Genomic DNA, 20,794 nt, shown 5'->3' on the forward strand with positions numbered 1-20,794 from the left:
GCTGCTGGCTGAGGCCACTTACACCACACCAGTGCATGTGGCTTCTGGCTGAGGCCACTTACACCACACCAGGGCCTGTGGCTGCTGAATGAGGCCACTTACACCACACCAGGGCCTGTGGCTCTTGCTCAGGCCACTCACATCACACCAGGCCCTGCGCTTCTGGCCGAGGCCATCTTCACCAAACCAGGCCCTGTGGTTCTTGCTCAGGCCACTTACACCACACCAGGGCCTTATTTGCTATTGAGGCCACTTACACCACACCAGGGCCTGTGGCTCTGGCTTAGGCCACTTACACCACACCAGGGCCTGTGGCACTGGCTGAGGCCACTTAGACCACACCAGGGCCTGTGGCTGCTGGCTGAGGCCACTCACACCACACCAGGGCCTGTGGCTGCTGGCTGAGGCCACTCACACCACACCAGGGCCTGTGGCTGCTTGCTGAGGCCATCTTCACCAAACCAGGCCCTGTGCTGCTTGCTGTGGCCATGTAAAACACACCAGGTCCTGTGCTGGTTCTTGAGGCCATCTTCAACAATCCAGGGCCTGTGCTGTTGGATAAATGCCAAACTGAGCCTTTTGGTTAGGGTATTATGCAAACATGCAGGTATGGTTATAGGATTGTCTTCGTAACTTCAGGTACTTGCCACCTAATCACTTGAATCCATAAATTGAGACATTGTGCTGGGGCCAGCAGCTTACGGCCATACCACCCTGAGCACGCCCGACCTCGTCTGATCTCGGAAGCTAAGCAGGGCTGGGCTTGGTTAGTACTTGGATGGGAGACTGCCTGGGAATACCTGGTGCTGTAAGCCTTTCATTTTCATGTCATTGAACCGCTTTTGATCCAGAGAAGGGGTGTATTAAAAGACCAAAAGCCCATTAATGAGGGCACATTAACGACATTGCTTTTGGCTCTTTTCCAATGTCTTGTACTGCTAGCTGATGCCACCTACACCACACCAGGGCCTGAGTGACCGGCTGGGGCCACTTACACCACATCAGGGCCTGTGGCTCTGGCTGAGGCCACTTACACCACACCAGGGCCTGTGGCTGCTGGCTGAGGCCACCTACACCACACCAGGGCCTTAGTTGCTATTGAGGCCAATTACACCACACCAGGGTCTGTGGCTCTTGCTCAGGCCACTTACACCACACCAGGCCTGTGGCACTTGCTCAGGCCACTTACACCACACCAGGGCCTGTGGCTGCTGGCTGAGGCCACTTACACCACACCAGGGCCTGTGGCTGCTGGCTGAGGCCACCTACACCACACCAGGGCCTGTGGCTGCTGGCTGAGGCCACTTACACCACACCAGGGCCTGTGGCTGCTGGCTGAGGCCACTTACACCACACCAGTGCCTGTGGCTTCTGGCTGAGGCGACTTACACCACACCAGGGCCTGTGGCTGCTGGCTGAGGCCACTTACACCACACCAAGGCCTGTGGCTCTTGCTCAGGCCACTCACATCACACCAGGCCCTGCGCTTCTGGCCGAGGCCATCTTCACCAAACCAGGCCCTGTGCTCCTTGCTGTGGCCATGTACAACACACCAGGCCCTGTGCTGGTTCCTGAGGCCATCTTCAACAATCCAGAGCCTGTGCTGTTGGATAAATGCCAAACTGAGCCTTTGGGTTAGGGTATTATGCAAACATGCAGGTATGGTTATAGCATTGTCTTCGTAACTTCAGGTACTTGCCACCTAATCACTTGAATCCATAAATTGAGACATTGTGCTGGAGCCAGCAGCTTACGGCCATACCACCCTGAGCACGCCCGACCTCGTCTGATCTCTGAAGCTAAGCAGGGCTGGGCTTGGTTAGTACTTGGATGGGAGACTGCCTGGGAATACCTGGTGCTGTAAGCCTTTCATTTTCATGTCATTGAACCGCTTTTGATCCAGAGAAGGGGTGTATTAAAAGACCAAAAGCAGCTGCCCATTAATGAGGGCACATTAACGACACTGCTTTTGGCTGTTTTCCAATGTCTTGTGCTGCTAGCTGATGCCACCTACACCACACCAGGGCCTGAGTGACCGGCTGGGGCCACTTACACCACATCAGGGCCTGTGGCTCTGGCTGAGGCCACTTACACCACACCAGGGCCTGTGGCTGCTGGCTGAGGCCAGTTACACCACACCAGAGCCTGTGGCTGCTGGCTGAAGCCACTTACACCACACCAGGGCCTTAGTTGCTATTGAGGCCACTTACACCACACCAGGGCCTGTGGCTGCTGGCTGAGGCCACCTACACCACACCAGGGCCTGTGGCTGCTGGCTGAGGCCACTTACACCACACCAGGGCCTTAGTTGCTATTGAGGCCACTTACACCACACCAGGGCCTGTGGCTGCTGGCTGAGGCCACCTACACCACACCAGGGCCTGTGGCTGCTGGCTGAGGCCACTTACACCACACCAGGGCCCTTTTGCTGCTGGCTGAGGCCACTTACACCACACCAGTGCATGTGGCTTCTGGCTGAGGCCACTTACACCACACCAGGGCCTGTGGCTGCTGGCTGAGGCCACCTACACCACACCAGGGCCTTAGTTGCTATTGAGGCCAATTACACCACACCAGGGTATGTGGCTCTTGCTCAGGCCACTTACACCACACCAGGGCCTTAGTTGCTATTGAGGCCAATTACACCACACCAGGGCCTGTGGCTCTTGCTCAGGCCACTCACATCACACCAGGCCCTGCGCTTCTGGCCGAGGCCATCTTCACCAAACCAGGCCCTGTGGCTCTTGCTCAGGCCACTTACACCACACCAGGGCCTGTGGTTCTGGCTTAGGCCACTTACACCACACCAGGGCCTGTGGCACTTGCTCAGGCCACTTACACCACACCAGGGCCTGTGGCTGCTGGCTGAGGCCACTTACACCACACCAGGGCCTGTGGCTCTTACTCAGGCCACTTACACCACACCAGGGCCTGTGGCACTGGCTGAGGCCACTTAGACCACACCAGGGCCTGTGGCTGCTGGCTGAGGCCACTTACACCACACCAGGGCCTGTGGCTGCTGGCTGAGGCCACTTACACCAAACCAGGGCCTGTGGCTGCTTGATGAGGCCATCTTCACCAAACCAGGCCCTGTGCTGCTTGCTGTGGCCATGTAAAACACACCAGGGCCTGAGTGACCGGCTGGGGCCACTTACACCACACCAGGGCCTGTGGCTGCTGGCTGAGGCCACCTACACCACACCAGGGCCTTAGTTGCTATTGAGGCCAATTACACCACACCAGGGTATGTGGCTCTTGCTCAGGCCACTTACACCACACCAGGGCCTTAGTTGCTATTGAGGCCACTTACACCACACCAGGGCCTGTGGCTGCTGGCTGAGGCCACCTACACCACACCAGGGCCTTAGTTGCTATTGAGGCCAATTACACCACACCAGGGTATGTGGCTCTTGCTCAGGCCACTCACATCACACCAGGCCCTGCTCTTCTGGCCGAGGCCATCTTCATCAAACCAGGCCCTGTGCTGCTAGCTGTGGCCATGTACAACACACCAGGCCCTGTGCTGGTTCCTGAGGCCATCTTCAACAATCCAGGGCCTGTGCTGTTGGATAAATGCTAAACTGAGCCTTTGGGTTAGGGTATTATGCAAACATGCAGGTATGGTTATAGGATTGTCTTCGTAACTTCAGGTACTTGCCACCTAATCACTTGAATCCATAAATTGAGTCATTGTGCTGGGGCCAGCAGCTTATGGCCATACCACCCTGAGCACGCCCGACCTCGTCTGATCTCGGAAGCTAAGCAGGGCTGGGCTTGGTTAGTACTTGGATGGGAGACTGCCTGGGAATACCTGGTGCTGTAAGCCTTTCATTTTCATGTCATTGAACCGCTTTTGATCCAGAGAAGGGGTGTATTAAAAGACCAAAAGCAGCTGCCCACTAATGAGGGCACATTAACGACATTGCTTTTGGCTCTTTTCCAATGTCTTGTGCTGCTAGCTGATGCCACCTACACCACACCAGGGCCTGAGTGACCGGCTGGGGCCATCTACACCACATCAGGGCCTGTGGCTCTGGCTGAGGCCACTTACACCACACCAGGGCCTGTGGCTGCTGGCTGAGGCCACCTACACCACACCAGGGCCTTAGTTGCTATTGAGGCCAATTACACCACACCAGGGTCTGTGGCTCTTGCTCAGGCCACTTACACCACACCAGGCCTGTGGCACTTGCTCAGGCCACTTACACCACACCAGGGCCTGTGGCTGCTGGCTGAGGCCACTTACACCACACCAGGGCCTGTGGCTGCTGGCTGAGGCCACCTACACCACACCAGGGCATTAGTTGCTATTGAGGCCAATTACACCACACCAGGGTCTGTGGCTCTTGCTCAGGCCACTTACACCACACCAGGGCCTGTGGCTCTTGCTCAGGCCACTTACACCACACCAGGGCCTGTGGCTGCTGGCTGAGGCCACTTACACCACACCAGGGCCTGTGGCTGCTGGCTGAGGCCACCTACACCACACCAGGGCCTGTGGCTGCTGGCTGAGGCCACCTACACCACACCAGGGCCTGTGGCTGCTGGCTGAGGCCACTTACACCACACCAGTGCCTGTGGCTTCTGGCTGAGGCGACTTACACCACACCAGGGCCTGTGGCTGCTGGCTGAGGCCACTTACAACACACCAAGGCCTGTGGCTCTTGCTCAGGCCACTCACATCACACCAGGCCCTGCGCTTCTGGCCGAGGCCATCTTCACCAAACCAGGCCCTGTGCTCCTTGCTGTGGCCATGTACAACACACCAGGCCCTGTGCTGGTTCCTGAGGCCATCTTCAACAATCCAGGGCCTGTGCTGTTGGATAAATGCCAAACTGAGCCTTTGGGTTAGGGTATTATGCAAACATGCAGGTATGGTTATAGCATTGTCTTCGTAACTTCAGGTACTTGCCACCTAATCACTTGAATCCATAAATTGAGACATTGTGCTGGGGCCAGCAGCTTACGGCCATACCACCCTGAGCACGCCCGACCTCGTCTGATCTCGGAAGCTAAGCAGGGCTGGGCTTGGTTAGTACTTGGATGGGAGACTGCCTGGGAATACCTGGTGCTGTAAGCCTTTCATTTTCATGTCATTGAACCGCTTTTGATCCAGAGAAGGGGTGTATTAAAAGACCAGAAGCAGCTCCCCATTAATGAGGGCACATTAACGACATTGCTTTTGGCTGTTTTCCAATGTCTTGTGCTGCTAGCTGATGCCACCTACACCACACCAGGGCCTGAGTGACCGGCTGGGGCCACTTACACCACACCAGGGCCTGTGGCTCCTGGCTGAGGCCACCTACACCACACCGGGGCCTTAGTTGCTATTGAGGCCAATTACACCACACCAGGGTATGTGGCTCTTGCTCAGGCCACTTACACCACACCAGGGCCTTAGTTGCTATTGAGGCCACTTACACCACACCAGGGCCTGTGGCTGCTGGCTGAGGCCACCTACACCACACCAGGGCCTTAGTTGCTATTGAGGCCAATTACACCACACCAGGGTATGTGGCTCTTGCTCAGGCCACTCACATCACACCAGGCCCTGCTCTTCTGGCCGAGGCCATCTTCACCAAACCAGGCCCTGTGCTGCTAGCTGTGGCCATGTACAACACACCAGGCCCTGTGCTGGTTCCTGAGGCCATCTTCAACAATCCAGGGCCTGTGCTGTTGGATAAATGCTAAACTGAGCCTTTGGGTTAGGGTATTATGCAAACATGCAGGTATGGTTATAGGATTGTCTTCGTAACTTCAGGTACTTGCCACCTAATCACTTGAATCCATAAATTGAGTCATTGTGCTGGGGCCAGCAGCTTATGGCCATACCACCCTGAGCACGCCCGACCTCGTCTGATCTCGGAAGCTAAGCAGGGCTGGGCTTGGTTAGTACTTGGATGGGAGACTGCCTGGGAATACCTGGTGCTGTAAGCCTTTAATTTTCATGTCATTGAACCGCTTTTGATCCAGAGAAGGGGTGTATTAAAAGACCAAAAGCAGCTGCCCACTAATGAGGGCACATTAACGACATTGCTTTTGGCTCTTTTCCAATGTCTTGTGCTGCTAGCTGATGCAACCTACACCACACCAGGGCCTGAGTGACCGGCTGGGGCCACTTACACCACATCAGGGCCTGTGGCTCTGGCTGAGGCCACTTACACCACACCAGGGCCTGTGGCTGCTGGCTGAGGCCACCTACACCACACCAGGGCCTTAGTTGCTATTGAGGCCAATTACACCACACCAGGGTCTGTGGCTCTTGCTCAGGCCACTTACACCACACCAGGCCTGTGGCACTTGCTCAGGCCACTTACACCACACCAGGGCCTGTGGCTGCTGGCTGAGGCCACTTACACCACACCAGGGCCTGTGGCTGCTGGCTGAGGCCACCTACACCACACCAGGGCATTAGTTGCTATTGAGGCCAATTACACCACACCAGGGTCTGTGGCTCTTGCTCAGGCCACTTACACCACACCAGGGCCTGTGGCTCTTGCTCAGGCCACTTACACCACACCAGGGCCTGTGGCTGCTGGCTGAGGCCACTTACACCACACCAGGGCCTGTGGCTGCTGGCTGAGGCCACCTACACCACACCAGGGCCTGTGGCTGCTGGCTGAGGCCAACTACACCACACCAGGGCCTGTGGCTGCTGGCTGAGGCCACTTACACCACACCAGTGCCTGTGGCTTCTGGCTGAGGCGACTTACACCACACCAGGGCCTGTGGCTGCTGGCTGCGGCCACTTACACCACACCAGGGCCTGTGGCTGCTGGCTGAGGCCACTTACACCACACCAGTGCCTGTGGCTTCTGGCTGAGGCCACTTACACCACACCAAGGCCTGTGGCTCTTGCTCAGGCCACTCACATCACACCAGGCCCTGCGCTTCTGGCCGAGGCCATCTTCACCAAACCAGGCCCTGTGCTCCTTGCTGTGGCCATGTACAACACACCAGGCCCTGTGCTGGTTCCTGAGGCCATCTTCAACAATCCAGGGCCTGTGATGTTGGATAAATGCCAAACTGAGCCTTTGGGTTAGGGTATTATGCAAACATGCAGGTATGGTTATAGCATTGTCTTCGTAACTTCAGGTACTTGCCACCTAATCACTTGAATCCATAAATTGAGACATTGTGCTGGGGCCAGCAGCTTACGGCCATACCACCCTGAGCACGCCCGACCTCGTCTGATCTCGGAAGCTAAGCAGGGCTGGGCTTGGTTAGTACTTGGATGGGAGACTGCCTGGGAATACCTGGTGCTGTAAGCCTTTGATTTTCATGTCATTGAACCGCTTTTGATCCAGAGAAGGGGTGTATTAAAAGACCAGAAGCAGCTCCCCATTAATGAGGGCACATTAACGACATTGCTTTTGGCTGTTTTCCAATGTCTTGTGCTGCTAGCTGATGCCACCTACACCACACCAGGGCCTTAGTTGCTATTGAGGCCAATTACACCACACCAGGGTCTTTGGCTCTTGCTCAGGCCACTTACACCACACCAGGGCCTGTGGCACTGGCTGACGCCACTTACACCACACCAGGGCCTGTGGCTGCTGGCTGAGGCCACTTACACCACATCAGGGCCTGTGGCTCTGGCTGAGGCCACTTTCACCACACCAGGGCCTGTGGCTGCTGGCTGAGGCCACCTACACCACACCAGGGCATTAGTTGCTATTGAGGCCAATTACACCACACCAGGGTCTGTGGCTCTTGCTCAGGCCACTTACACCACACCAGGGCCTGTGGCTCTTGCTCAGGCCACTTACACCACACCAGGGCCTGTGGCACTGGCTGAGGCCACTTACACCACACCAGGGCCTGTGGCTGCTGGCTGAGGCCACTTACACCACACCAGGGCCCTTTTGCTGCTGGCTGAGGCCACTTACACCACACCAGGGCCTGTGGCTGGTGGCTGAGGCCACCTACACCACACCAGGGCCTGTGGCTGCTGGCTGAGGCGACTTATACCACACCAGGGCCCTTTTGCTGCTGGCTGAGGCCACTTACACCACACCAGTGCCTGTGGCTTCTGTCTGAGGCGACTTACACCACACCAGGGCCTGTGGCTGCTGGCTGAGGCCAATTACACCACACCAGGGTCTGTGGCTCTTGCTCAGGCCACTTACACCACACCAGGGCCTGTGGCACTGGCTGAGGCCACTTACACCACACCAGGGCCTGTGGCTGCTGGCTGAGGCCACTTACACCACACCAGGGCCTGTGGCTTCTGGCTGAGGCGACTTACACCACACCAGGGCCTGTGGCTGCTGGCTGAGGCCACTTACACCACACCAAGGCCTGTGGCTCTTGCTCAGGCCACTCACATCACACCAGGCCCTGCGCTTCTGGCCGAGGCCATCTTCACCAAACCAGGCCCTGTGCTGCTTGCTGTGGCCATGTACAACACACCAGGCCCTGTGCTGGTTCCTGAGGCCATCTTCAACAATCCAGGGCCTGTGCTGTTGGATAAATGCCAAACTGAGCCTTTGGGTTAGGGTATTATGCAAACATGCAGGTATGGTTATAGGATTGTTTTCGTAACTTCAGGTACTTGCCACCTAATCACTTGAATCCATAAATTGAGACATTGTGCTGGGGCCAGCAGCTTACGGCCAGCAGCTTACGGCCATACCACCCTGAGCAGGCCCGACCTCGTCTGATCTCGGAAGCTAAGCAGGGCTGGGCTTGGTTAGTACTTGGATGGGAGACTGCCTGGGAATACCTGGTGCTGTAAGCCTTTCCTTTTCATGTCATTGAACCGCTTTTGATCCAGAGAAGGGGTGTATTAAAAGACCAAAAGCAGCTGCCCATTAATGAGGGCACATTAACGACACTGCTTTTGGCTGTTTTCCAATGTCTTGTGCTGCTAGCTGATGCCACCTACACCACACCAGGGCCTGAGTGACCGGCTGAGGCCACTTACACCACACCAGGGCCTGTGGCTCTTGCTCAGGCCACTCACATCACACCAGGCCCTGCGCTTCTGGCCGAGGCCATCTTCACCAAACCAGGCCCTGTGGTTCTTGCTCAGGCCACTTACACCACACCAGGGCCTTATTTGCTATTGAGGCCACTTACACCACACCAGGGCCTGTGGCACTTGCTCAGGCCACTTACACCACACCAGGGCCTGTGGCACTTGCTCAGGCCACTTACACCACACCAGGGCCTGTGGCTGCTGGCTGAGGCCACTTACACCACATCAGGGCCTGTGGCTCTGGCTGAGGCCACTTTCACCACACCAGGGCCTGTGGCTGCTGGCTGAGGCCACCTACACCACACCAGGGCATTAGTTGCTATTGAGGCCAATTACACCACACCAGGGTCTGTGGCTCTTGCTCAGGCCACTTACACCACACCAGGGCCTGTGGCTCTTGCTCAGGCCACTTACACCACACCAGGGCCTGTGGCTGCTGGCTGAGGCCACCTACACCACACCAGGGCATTAGTTGCTATTGAGGCCAATTACACCACACCAGGGTCTGTGGCTCTTGCTCAGGCCACTTACACCACACCAGGGCCTGTGGCTCTTGCTCAGGCCACTTACACCACACCAGGGCCTGTGGCACTGGCTGAGGCCACTTACACCACACCAGGGCCTGTGGCTGCTGGCTGAGGCCTATTACACCACACCAGGGCCTGTGGCTGCTGGCTGAGGCTACTTACACCACACCAGGGCCTGTGGCTGGTGGCTGAGGCCACCTACACCACACCAGGGCCTGTGGCTGCTGGCTGAGGCGACTTATACCACACCAGGGCCCTTTTGCTGCTGGCTGAGGCCACTTACACCACACCAGTGCCTGTGGCTTCTGTCTGAGGCGACTTACACCACACCAGGGCCTGTGGCTGCTGGCTGAGGCCACTTACACCACACCAGGGCCTGTGGCACTGGCTGAGGCCACTTACACCACACCAGGGCCTGTGGCTGCTGGCTGAGGCCACTTACACCACACCAGGGCCTGTGGCTGCTGGCTGAGGCCACTTACACCACACCAGGGCCTGTGGCTGCTGGCTGAGGCCACCTACACCACACCAGGGCCTGTGGCTGCTGGCTGAGGCGACTTACACCACACCAGGGCCCTTTTGCTGCTGGCTGAGGCCACTTACACCACACCAGTGCCTGTGGCTTCTGGCTGAGGCGACTTACACCACACCAGGGCCTGTGGCTGCTGGCTGATGCCACCTACACCACACCAGGGCCTGAGTGACCGGCTGGGGCCACTTACACCACATCAGGGCCTGTGGCTGCTGGCTGAGGCCAGTTACACCACACCAGAGCCTGTGGCTGCTGGCTGAAGCCACTTACACCACACCAGGGCCTTAGTTGCTATTGAGGCCACTTACACCACACCAGGGCCTGTGGCTGCTGGCTGAGGCCACCTACACCACACCAGGGCCTGTGGCTGCTGGCTGAGGCCACTTACACCACACCAGGGCCTGTGGCTGCTGGCTGAAGCCACTTACACCACACCAGGGCCTTAGTTGCTATTGAGGCCACTTACACCACACCAGGGCCTGTGGCTGCTGGCTGAGGCCACCTACACCACACCAGGGCCCTTTTGCTGCTGGCTGAGGCCACTTACACCACACCAGTGCCTGTGGCTTCTGGCTGAGGCCACTTACACCACACCAGGGCCTGTGGCTGCTGGCTGAGGCCACTTACACCACACCAGGGCCTGTGGCTCTTGCTCAGGCCACTCACATTACACCAGGCCCTGCGCTTCTGGCCGAGGCCATCTTCACCAAACCAGGCCCTGTGGTTCTTGCTCAGGCCACTTACACCACACCAGGGCCTTATTTGCTATTGAGGCCACTTACACCACACCAGGGCCTGTGGCACTTGCTCAGGCCACTTACACCACACCAGGGCCTGTGGCACTTGCTCAGGCCACTTACACCACACCAGGGCCTGTGGCTGCTGGCTGAGGCCACTTACACCACACCAGGGCCTGTGGCTCTTGCTCAGGCCACTTACACCACACCAGGGCCTGTGGCTGCTGGCTGAGGCCACTTACACCACACCAGGGCCTGTGGCTGCTGGCTGAGGCCACCTACACCACACCAGGGCCTGTGGCTGCTGGCTGAGGCCACTTAGACCACACCAGTGCCTGTGGCTTCTGGCTGAGGCGACTTACACCACACCAGGGCCTGTGGCTGCTGGCTGAGGCCACTTACACCACACCAAGGCCTGTGGCTCTTGCTCAGGCCACTCACATCACACCAGGCCCTGCGCTTCTGGCCGAGGCCATCTTCACCAAACCAGGCCCTGTGCTCCTTGCTGTGGCCATGTACAACACACCAGGCCCTGTGCTGGTTCCTGAGGCCATCTTCAACAATCCAGGGCCTGTGCTGTTGGATAAATGCCAAACTGAGCCTTTGGGTTAGGGTATTATGCAAACATGCAGGTATGGTTATAGCATTGTCTTCGTAACTTCAGGTACTTGCCACCTAATCACTTGAATCCATAAATTGAGACATTGTGCTGGAGGCAGCAGCTTACGGCCATACCACCGTGAGCACGCCAGACCTCGTCTGATCTCGGAAGCTAAGCAGGGCTGGGCTTGGTTAGTACTTGGATGGGAGACTGCCTGGGAATACCTGGTGCTGTAAGCCTTTCATTTTCATATCATTGAACCGCTTTTGATCCAGAGAAGGGGTGTATTAAAAGACCAAAAGCAGCTGCCCATTAATGAGGGCACATTAACGACACTGCTTTTGGCTGTTTTCCAATGTCTTGTGCTGCTAGCTGATGCCACCTACACCACACCAGGGCCTGAGTGACCGGCTGGGGCCACTTACACCACATCAGGGCCTGTGGCTCTGGCTGAGGCCACTTACACCACACCAGGGCCTGTGGCTGCTGGCTGAGGCCACCTACACCACACCAGGGCCTTAGTTGCTATTGAGGCCAATTACACCACACCAGGGTATGTGGCTCTTGCTCAGGCCACTTACACCACACCAGGGCCTTAGTTGCTATTGAGGCCAATTACACCACACCAGGGCCTGTGGCTCTTGCTCAGGCCACTCACATCACACCAGGCCCTGCGCTTCTGGCCGAGGCCATCTTCACCAAACCAGGCCCTGTGCTGCTAGCTGTGGCCATGTACAACACACCAGGCCCTGTGCTGGTTCCTGAGGCCATCTTCAACAATCCAGGGCCTGTGCTGTTGGATAAATGCTAAACTGAGCCTTTGGGTTAGGGTATTATGCAAACATGAAGGTAGGGTTATAGGATTGTCTTCGTAACTTCAGGTACTTGCCACCTAATCACCTGAATCCATAAATTGAGACATTGTGCTGGGCCCAGCAGCTTACGGCCATACCACCCTGAGCACGCCCGACCTCGTCTGATCTCGGAAGCTGAGCAGGGCTGGGCTTGGTTAGTACTTGGATAGGAGACTGCCTGGGAATACCTGGTGCTGTAAGCCTTTCATTTTAATGTCATTGAACCGCTTTTGATCCAGAGAAGGGGTGTATTAAAAGACCAAAAGCAGCTGCCCATTAATGAGGGCACATTAACGACATTGCTTTTGGCTGTTTTCCAATGTCTTGTGCTGCTAGCTGATGCCACCTACACCACACCAGGGCCTGAGTGACCGGCTGGGGCCACTTACACCACATCAGGGCCTGTGGCTCTGGCTGAGGCCACTTACACCACACCAGGGCCTGTGGCTGCTGGCTGAGGCCACTTACACCACACCAGGGCATTAGTTGCTATTGAGGCCAATTACACCACACCAGGGTATGTGGCTCTTGCTCAGGCCACTTACACCACACCAGGGCCTGTGGCTGCTGGCTGAGGCCACCTACACCACACCAGGGCCTGTGGCTGCTGGCTGAGGCGACTTATACCACACCAGGGCCCTTTTGCTGCTGGCTGAGGCCACTTACACCACACCAGTGCCTGTGGCTTCTGTCTGAGGCGACTTACACCACACCAGGGCCTGTGGCTGCTGGCTGAGGCCAATTATACCACACCAGGGTCTGTGGCTCTTGCTCAGGCCACTTACACCACACCAGGGCCTGTGGCACTGGCTGAGGCCACTTACACCACACCAGGGCCTGTGGCTGCTGGCTGAGGCCACTTACACCACAACAGGGCCTGTGGCTGCTGGCTGAGGCCACTTACACCACACCAGGGCCTGTGGCTGCTGGCTGAGGCCACCTACACCACACCAGGGCCTGTGGCTGCTGGCTGAGGCGACTTACACCACACCAGGGCCCTTTTGCTGCTGGCTGAGGCCACTTACACCACACCAGTGCCTGTGGCTTCTGGCTGAGGCGACTTACACCACACCAGGGCCTGTGGCTGCTGGCTGATGCCACCTACACCACACCAGGGCCTGAGTGACCGGCTGGGGCCACTTACACCACATCAGGGCCTGTGGCTGCTGGCTGAGGCCAGTTACACCACACCAGAGCCTGTGGCTGCTGGCTGAAGCCACTTACACCACACCAGGGCCTTAGTTGCTATTGAGGCCACTTACACCACACCAGGGCCTGTGGCTGCTGGCTGAGGCCACCTACACCACACCAGGGCCTGTGGCTGCTGGCTGAGGCCACTTACACCACACCAGGGCCTGTGGCTGCTGGCTGAAGCCACTTACACCACACCAGGGCCTTAGTTGCTATTGAGGCCACTTACACCACACCAGGGCCTGTGGCTGCTGGCTGAGGCCACCTACACCACACCAGGGCCCTTTTGCTGCTGGCTGAGGCCACTTACACCACACCAGTGCCTGTGGCTTCTGGCTGAGGCCACTTACACCACACCAGGGCCTGTGGCTGCTGGCTGAGGCCACTTACACCACACCAGGGCCTGTGGCTCTTGCTCAGGCCACTCACATCACACCAGGCCCTGCGCTTCTGGCCGAGGCCATCTTCACCAAACCAGGCCCTGTGGTTCTTGCTCAGGCCACTTACACCACACCAGGGCCTTATTTGCTATTGAGGCCACTTACACCACACCAGGGCCTGTGGCACTTGCTCAGGCCACTTACACCACACCAGGGCCTGTGGCACTTGCTCAGGCCACTTACACCACACCAGGGCCTGTGGCTGCTGGCTGAGGCCACTTACACCACACCAGGGCCTGTGGCTCTTGCTCAGGCCACTTACACCACACCAGGGCCTGAGTGACCGGCTGGGGCCACTTACACCACATCAGGGCCTGTGGCTCTGGCTGAGGCCACTTACACCACACCAGGGCCTTAGTTGCTATTGAGGCCAATTACACCACACCATGGTCTGTGGCTCTTGCTCAGGCCACTTACACCACACCAGGGCCTGTGGCACTGGCCGAGGCCACTTACACCACACCAGGGCCTGTGGCTGCTGGCTGAGGCCACTTACACCACACAAGGGCTTGTGGCTGCTGGCTGAGGCCACCTACACCACACCAGGGCCTGTGGCTGCTGGCTGAGGCCACCTACACCACACCAGGGCCTGTGGCTCTTGCTCAGGCCACTTACACCACACCAGGGCCTGTGGCTCTTGCTCAGGCCACTTACACCACACCAGGGCCTGTGGCTCTTGCTGAGGCCACTCATATCACACCAGGCCCTGTGCTTCTGGCTGAGGCCACTTAGACCACACCAGGGCCTGTGGCTGCTGGCTGAGGCCACTTACACCACACCAGGGCCTGTGGCTGCTGGCTGAGGCCATCTACACCACACCAGGGCCTGTGGCTGCTGGCTGAGGCGACTTACACCACACCAGGGCCCTTTTGCTGCTGGCTGAGGCCACTTACACCACACCAGTGCCTGTGGCTTCTGGCTGAGGCGACTTACACCACACCAGGGCCTGTGGCTGCTGGCTGAGGCCACTTACACCACACCAGGGCCTGTGGCTCTTGCTCAGGCCACTCACATCACACCAGGCCCTGCGCTTCTGGCCGAGGCCATCTTCACCAAACCAGGCCCTGTGGCTCTTGCTCAGGCCACTTACACCACACCAGGGCCTGTGGCTCTGGCTTAGGCCACTTACACCACACCAGGGCCTGTGGCACTTGCTCAGGCCACTTACACCACACCAGGGCCTGTGGCTGCTGGCTGAGGCCACTTACACCACACCAGGGCCTGTGGCTCTTACTCAGGCCACTTACACCACACCAGGGCCTGTGGCACTGGCTGAGGCCACTTAGACCACACCAGGGCCTGTGGCTGCTGGCTGAGGCCACTTACACCACACCAGGGCCTGTGGCTGCTGGCTGAGGCCACTTACACCAAACCAGGGCCTGTGGCTGCTTGCTGAGGCCATCTTCACCAAACCAGGCCCTGTGCTGCTTGCTGTGGCCATGTAAAACACACCAGGTCCTGTGCTGGTTCTTGAGGCCATCTTCAACAATCCAGGGCCTGTGCTGTTGGATAAATGCCAAACTGAGCCTTTGGGTTAGGGTATTATGCAAACATGCAGGTATGGTTATAGGATTGTCTTCGTAACTTCAGGTACTTGCCACCTAATCACTTGAATCCATAAATTGAGACATTGTGCTGGAGCCAGCAGCTTTCGGCCATACCACCCTGAGCACGCCCGACCTCGTCTGATCTCGGAAGCTAAGCAGGCCTGGGCTTGGTTAGTACTTGGATGGGAGACTGCCTGGGAATACCTGGTGCTGTAAGCCTTTCATTTTCATGTCATTGAACCGCTTTTGATCCAGAGAAGGGGTGTATTAAAAGACCAAAAGCAGCTCCCCATTAATGAGGGCACATTAACGACATTGCTTTTGGCTGTTTTCCAATGTCTTGTGCTGCTAGCTGATGCCACTTACACCACACCAGGGCCTGTGGCTGCTGGCTGAGGCCACTTACACCACACCAGGGCCTGTGGCTGCTGGCTGAGGCCACCTACACCACACCAGGGCCTTAGTTGCTATTGAGGCCAATTACACCACACCAGGGTCTGTGGCTCTTGCTCAGGCCACTTACACCACACCAGGGCCTGTGGCACTGGCTGAGGCCACTTACACCACACCAGGGCCTGTGGCTGCTAGCTGATGCCACCTACACCACACCAGGGCCTGAGTGACCGGCTGGGGCCACTTACACCACATCAGGGCCTGTTGCTCTGGCTGAGGCCACTTACACCACACCAGGGCCTGTGGCTGCTGGCTGAGGCCACCTACACCACACCAGGGCCTTAGTTGCTATTGAGGCCAATTACACCACACCAGGGTATGTGGCTCTTGCTCAGGCCACTTACACCACACCAGGGCCTTAGTTGCTATTGAGGCCAATTACACCACACCAGGGCCTGTGGCTCTTGCTCAGGCCACTCACATCACACCAGGCCCTGCGCTTCTGGCCGAGGCCATCTTCACCAAACCAGGCCCTGTGCTGCTAGCTGTGGCCATGTACAACACACCAGGCCCTGTGCTGGTTCCTGAGGCCATCTTCAACAATCCAGGGCCTGTGCTGTTGGATAAATGCTAAACTGAGCCTTTGGGTTAGGGTATTATGCAAACATGAAGGTAGGGTTATAGGATTGTCTTCGTAACTTCAGGTACTTGCCACCTTATCACCTGAATCCATAAATTGAGACATTGTGCTGGGCCCAGCAGCTTACGGCCATACCACCCTGAGCACGCCCGACCTCGTCTGATCTCGGAAGCTGAGCAGGGCTGGGCTTGGTTAGTACTTGGATAGGAGACTGCCTGGGAATACCTGGTGCTGTAAGCCTTTCATTTTCATGTCATTGAACCGCTTTTGATCCAGAGAAGGGGTGTATTAAAAGACCAAAAGCAGCTCCCCATTAATGAGGGCACATTAACGACATTGCTTTTGGCTGTTTTCCAATGTCTTGTGCTGCTAGCTGATGCCACCTACACCACACCAGGGCCTGAGTGACCGGCTGGGGCCACTTACACCACATCAGGGCCTGTGGCTCTGGCTGAGGCCACTTACACCACACCAGGGCCTGTGGCTGCTGGCTGAGGCCACTTACACCACACCAGGGCATTAGTTGCTATTGAGGCCAATTACACCACACCAGGGTATGTGGCTCTTGCTCAGGCCACTTACACCACACCAGGGCCTGTGGCTGCTGGCTGAGGCCACCTGCACCACACCAGGGCCTGTGGCTGCTGGCTGAGGCGACTTATACCACACCAGGGCCCTTTTGCTGCTGGCTGAGGCCACTTACACCACACCAGTGCCTGTGGCTTCTGTCTGAGGCGACTTACACCACACCAGGGCCTGTGGCTGCTGGCTGAGGCCAATTATACCACACCAGGGTCTGTGGCTCTTGCTCAGGCCACTTACACCACACCAGGGCCTGTGGCACTGGCTGAGGCCACTTACACCACACCAGGGCCTGTGGCTGCTGGCTGAAGCCACTTACACCACAACAGGGCCTGTGGCTGCTGGCTGAGGCCACTTACACCACACCAGGGCCTGTGGCTGCTGGCTGAGGCCACCTACACCACACCAGGGCCTGTGGCTGCTGGCTGAGGCGACTTACACCACACCAGGGCCCTTTTGCTGCTGGCTGAGGCCACTTACACCACACCAGTGCCTGTGGCTTCTGGCTGAGGCGACTTACACCACACCAGGGCCTGTGGCTGCTGGCTGATGCCACCTACACCACACCAGGGCCTGAGTGACCGGCTGGGGCCACTTACACCACATCAGGGCCTGTGGCTGCTGGCTGAGGCCAGTTACACCACACCAGAGCCTGTGGCTGCTGGCTGAAGCCACTTACACCACACCAGGGCCTTAGTTGCTATTGAGGCCACTTACACCACACCAGGGCCTGTGGCTGCTGGCTGAGGCCACCTACACCACACCAGGGCCTGTGGCTGCTGGCTGAGGCCACTTACACCACACCAGGGCCTGTGGCTGCTGGCTGAAGCCACTTACACCACACCAGGGCCTTAGTTGCTATTGAGGCCACTTACACCACACCAGGGCCTGTGGCTGCTGGCTGAGGCCACCTACACCACACCAGGGCCCTTTTGCTGCTGGCTGAGGCCACTTACACCACACCAGTGCCTGTGGCTTCTGGCTGAGGCCACTTACACCACACCAGGGCCTGTGGCTGCTGGCTGAGGCCACTTACACCACACCAGGGCCTGTGGCTCTTGCTCAGGCCACTCACATCACACCAGGCCCTGCGCTTCTGGCCGAGGCCATCTTCACCAAACCAGGCCCTGTGGTTCTTGCTCAGGCCACTTACACCACACCAGGGCCTTATTTGCTATTGAGGCCACTTACACCACACCAGGGCCTGTGGCACTTGCTCAGGCCACTTACACCACACCAGGGCCTGTGGCACTTGCTCAGGCCACTTACACCACACCAGGGCCTGTGGCTGCTGGCTGAGGCCACTTACACCACACCAGGGCCTGTGGCTCTTGCTCAGGCCACTTACACCACACCAGGGCCTGAGTGACCGGCTGGGGCCACTTACACCACATCAGGGCCTGTGGCTCTGGCTGAGGCCACTTACACCACACCAGGGCCTTAGTTGCTATTGAGGCCAATTACACCACACCATGGTCTGTGGCTCTTGCTCAGGCCACTTACACCACACCAGGGCCTGTGGCACTGGCCGAGGCCACTTACACCACACCAGGGCCTGTGGCTGCTGGCTGAGGCCACTTACACCACACAAGGGCTTGTGGCTGCTGGCTGAGGCCACCTACACCACACCAGGGCCTGTGGCTGCTGGCTGAGGCCACCTACACCACACCAGGGCCTGTGGCTCTTGCTCAGGCCACTTACACCACACCAGGGCCTGTGGCTCTTGCTCAGGCCACTTACACCACACCAGGGCCTGTGGCTCTTGCTGAGGCCACTCATATCACACCAGGCCCTGTGCTTCTGGCTGAGGCCACTTAGACCACACCAGGGCCTGTGGCTGCTGGCTGAGGCCACTTACACCACACCAGGGCCTGTGGCTGCTGGCTGAGGCCATCTACACCACACCAGGGCCTGTGGCTGCTGGCTGAGGCGACTTACACCACACCAGGGCCCTTTTGCTGCTGGCTGAGGCCACTTACACCACACCAGTGCCTGTGGCTTCTGGCTGAGGCGACTTACACCACACCAGGGCCTGTGGCTGCTGGCTGAGGCCACTTACACCACACCAGGGCCTGTGGCTCTTGCTCAGGCCACTCACATCACACCAGGCCCTGCGCTTCTGGCCGAGGCCATCTTCACCAAACCAGGCCCTGTGGCTCTTGCTCAGGCCACTTACACCACACCAGGGCCTGTGGCTCTGGCTTAGGCCACTTACACCACACCAGGGCCTGTGGCACTTGCTCAGGCCACTTACACCACACCAGGGCCTGTGGCTGCTGGCTGAGGCCACTTACACCACACCAGGGCCTGTGGCTCTTACTCAGGCCACTTACACCACACCAGGGCCTGTGGCACTGGCTGAGGCCACTTAGACCACACCAGGGCCTGTGGCTGCTGGCTGAGGCCACTTACACCACACCAGGGCCTGTGGCTGCTGGCTGAGGCCACTTACACCAAACCAGGGCCTGTGGCTGCTTGCTGAGGCCATCTTCACCAAACCAGGCCCTGTGCTGCTTGCTGTGGCCATGTAAAACACACCAGGTCCTGTGCTGGTTCTTGAGGCCATCTTCAACAATCCAGGGCCTGTGCTGTTGGATAAATGCCAAACTGAGCCTTTGGGTTAGGGTATTATGCAAACATGCAGGTATGGTTATAGGATTGTCTTCGTAACTTCAGGTACTTGCCACCTAATCACTTGAATCCATAAATTGAGACATTGTGCTGGAGCCAGCAGCTTTCGGCCATACCACCGTGAGCACGCCCGACCTCGTCTGATCTCGGAAGCTAAGCAGGCCTGGGCTTGGTTAGTACTTGGATGGGAGACTGCCTGGGAATACCTGGTGCTGTAAGCCTTTGATTTTCATGTCATTGAACCGCTTTTGATCCAGAGAAGGGGTGTATTAAAAGACCAAAAGCAGCTCCCCATTAATGAGGGCACATTAACGACATTGCTTTTGGCTGTTTTCCAATGTCTTGTGCTGCTAGCTGATGCCACTTACACCACACCAGGGCCTGTGGCTGCTGGCTGAGGCCACTTACACCACACCAGGGCCTGTGGCTGCTGGCTGAGGCCACCTACACCACACCAGGGCCTTAGTTGCTATTGAGGCCAATTACACCACACCAGGGTCTGTGGCTCTTGCTCAGGCCACTTACACCACACCAGGGCCTGTGGCACTGGCTGAGGCCACTTACACCACACCAGGGCCTGTGGCTGCTAGCTGATGCCACCTACACCACACCAGGGCCTGAGTGACCGGCTGGGGCCACTTACACCACATCAGGGCCTGTTGCTCTGGCTGAGGCCACTTACACCACACCAGGGCCTGTGGCTGCTGGCTGAGGCCACCTACACCACACCAGGGCCTTAGTTGCTATTGATGCCACTTACACCACACCAGGGCCTGTGGCTGCTGGCTGAGGCCACCTACACCACACCAGGGCCCTTTTGCTGCTGGCTGAGGCCACTTACACCACACCAGTGCATGTGGCTCCTGGCTGAGGCCACTTACACCACACCAGGGCCTGTGGCTGCTGAATGAGGCCACTTACACCACACCAGGGCCTGTGGCTCTTGCTCAGGCCACTCACATCACACCAGGCCCTGCGCTTCTGGCCGAGGCCATCTTCACCAAACCAGGCCCTGTGGTTCTTGCTCAGGCCACTTACACCACACCAGGGCCTTATTTGCTATTGAGGCCACTTACACCACACCAGGGCCTGTGGCTCTGGCTTAGGCCACTTACACCACACCAGGGCCTGTGGCACTG

General features: G+C 58.0%; 5 non-coding genes and 7 pseudogenes across 5 annotated transcripts; all 12 read left to right on the top strand.

Moving 5' to 3' along the window:
• The first annotated feature begins 696 nt into the window (after positions 1–696).
• LOC146715926 (5S ribosomal RNA) lies at positions 697–815 on the top strand. Its single transcript, XR_014919621.1, has one exon. It is a non-coding gene; the product is annotated as a 5S ribosomal RNA (ribosomal RNA).
• Positions 816–1,748: 933 nt separating this feature from the next.
• LOC146715927 (5S ribosomal RNA) lies at positions 1,749–1,867 on the top strand (annotated as a pseudogene).
• A 1,840-nt stretch (positions 1,868–3,707) lies between these two features.
• Positions 3,708–3,826, top strand: LOC146715928 (5S ribosomal RNA). Its single transcript, XR_014919842.1, has one exon. It is a non-coding gene; the product is annotated as a 5S ribosomal RNA (ribosomal RNA).
• Positions 3,827–4,961: 1,135 nt separating this feature from the next.
• Positions 4,962–5,080, top strand: LOC146715929 (5S ribosomal RNA). The gene has a single exon (XR_014919623.1). It is a non-coding gene; the product is annotated as a 5S ribosomal RNA (ribosomal RNA).
• A 738-nt stretch (positions 5,081–5,818) lies between these two features.
• Positions 5,819–5,937, top strand: LOC146715930 (5S ribosomal RNA). The gene has a single exon (XR_014919843.1). It is a non-coding gene; the product is annotated as a 5S ribosomal RNA (ribosomal RNA).
• Positions 5,938–7,152: 1,215 nt separating this feature from the next.
• LOC146715931 (5S ribosomal RNA) lies at positions 7,153–7,271 on the top strand. The gene has a single exon (XR_014919624.1). It is a non-coding gene; the product is annotated as a 5S ribosomal RNA (ribosomal RNA).
• A 1,350-nt stretch (positions 7,272–8,621) lies between these two features.
• Positions 8,622–8,740, top strand: LOC146715932 (5S ribosomal RNA; annotated as a pseudogene).
• A 2,757-nt stretch (positions 8,741–11,497) lies between these two features.
• Positions 11,498–11,616, top strand: LOC146715933 (5S ribosomal RNA; annotated as a pseudogene).
• Positions 11,617–12,315: 699 nt separating this feature from the next.
• LOC146715934 (5S ribosomal RNA) lies at positions 12,316–12,434 on the top strand (annotated as a pseudogene).
• Positions 12,435–15,509: 3,075 nt separating this feature from the next.
• On the top strand, positions 15,510–15,628 carry LOC146715935 (5S ribosomal RNA; annotated as a pseudogene).
• A 935-nt stretch (positions 15,629–16,563) lies between these two features.
• Positions 16,564–16,682, top strand: LOC146715936 (5S ribosomal RNA; annotated as a pseudogene).
• Positions 16,683–19,757: 3,075 nt separating this feature from the next.
• On the top strand, positions 19,758–19,876 carry LOC146715937 (5S ribosomal RNA; annotated as a pseudogene).
• The last annotated feature ends 918 nt before the right edge of the window (positions 19,877–20,794 follow it).

Source organism: Copadichromis virginalis, linkage group LG3 (genome assembly GCF_057382275.1).
Source record: "Copadichromis virginalis isolate Kocher_CV1m ecotype Utaka linkage group LG3, C_Virginalis_male_GT1.1, whole genome shotgun sequence".
In the NCBI taxonomy this organism is placed as follows: domain Eukaryota; kingdom Metazoa; phylum Chordata; class Actinopteri; order Cichliformes; family Cichlidae; genus Copadichromis; species Copadichromis virginalis.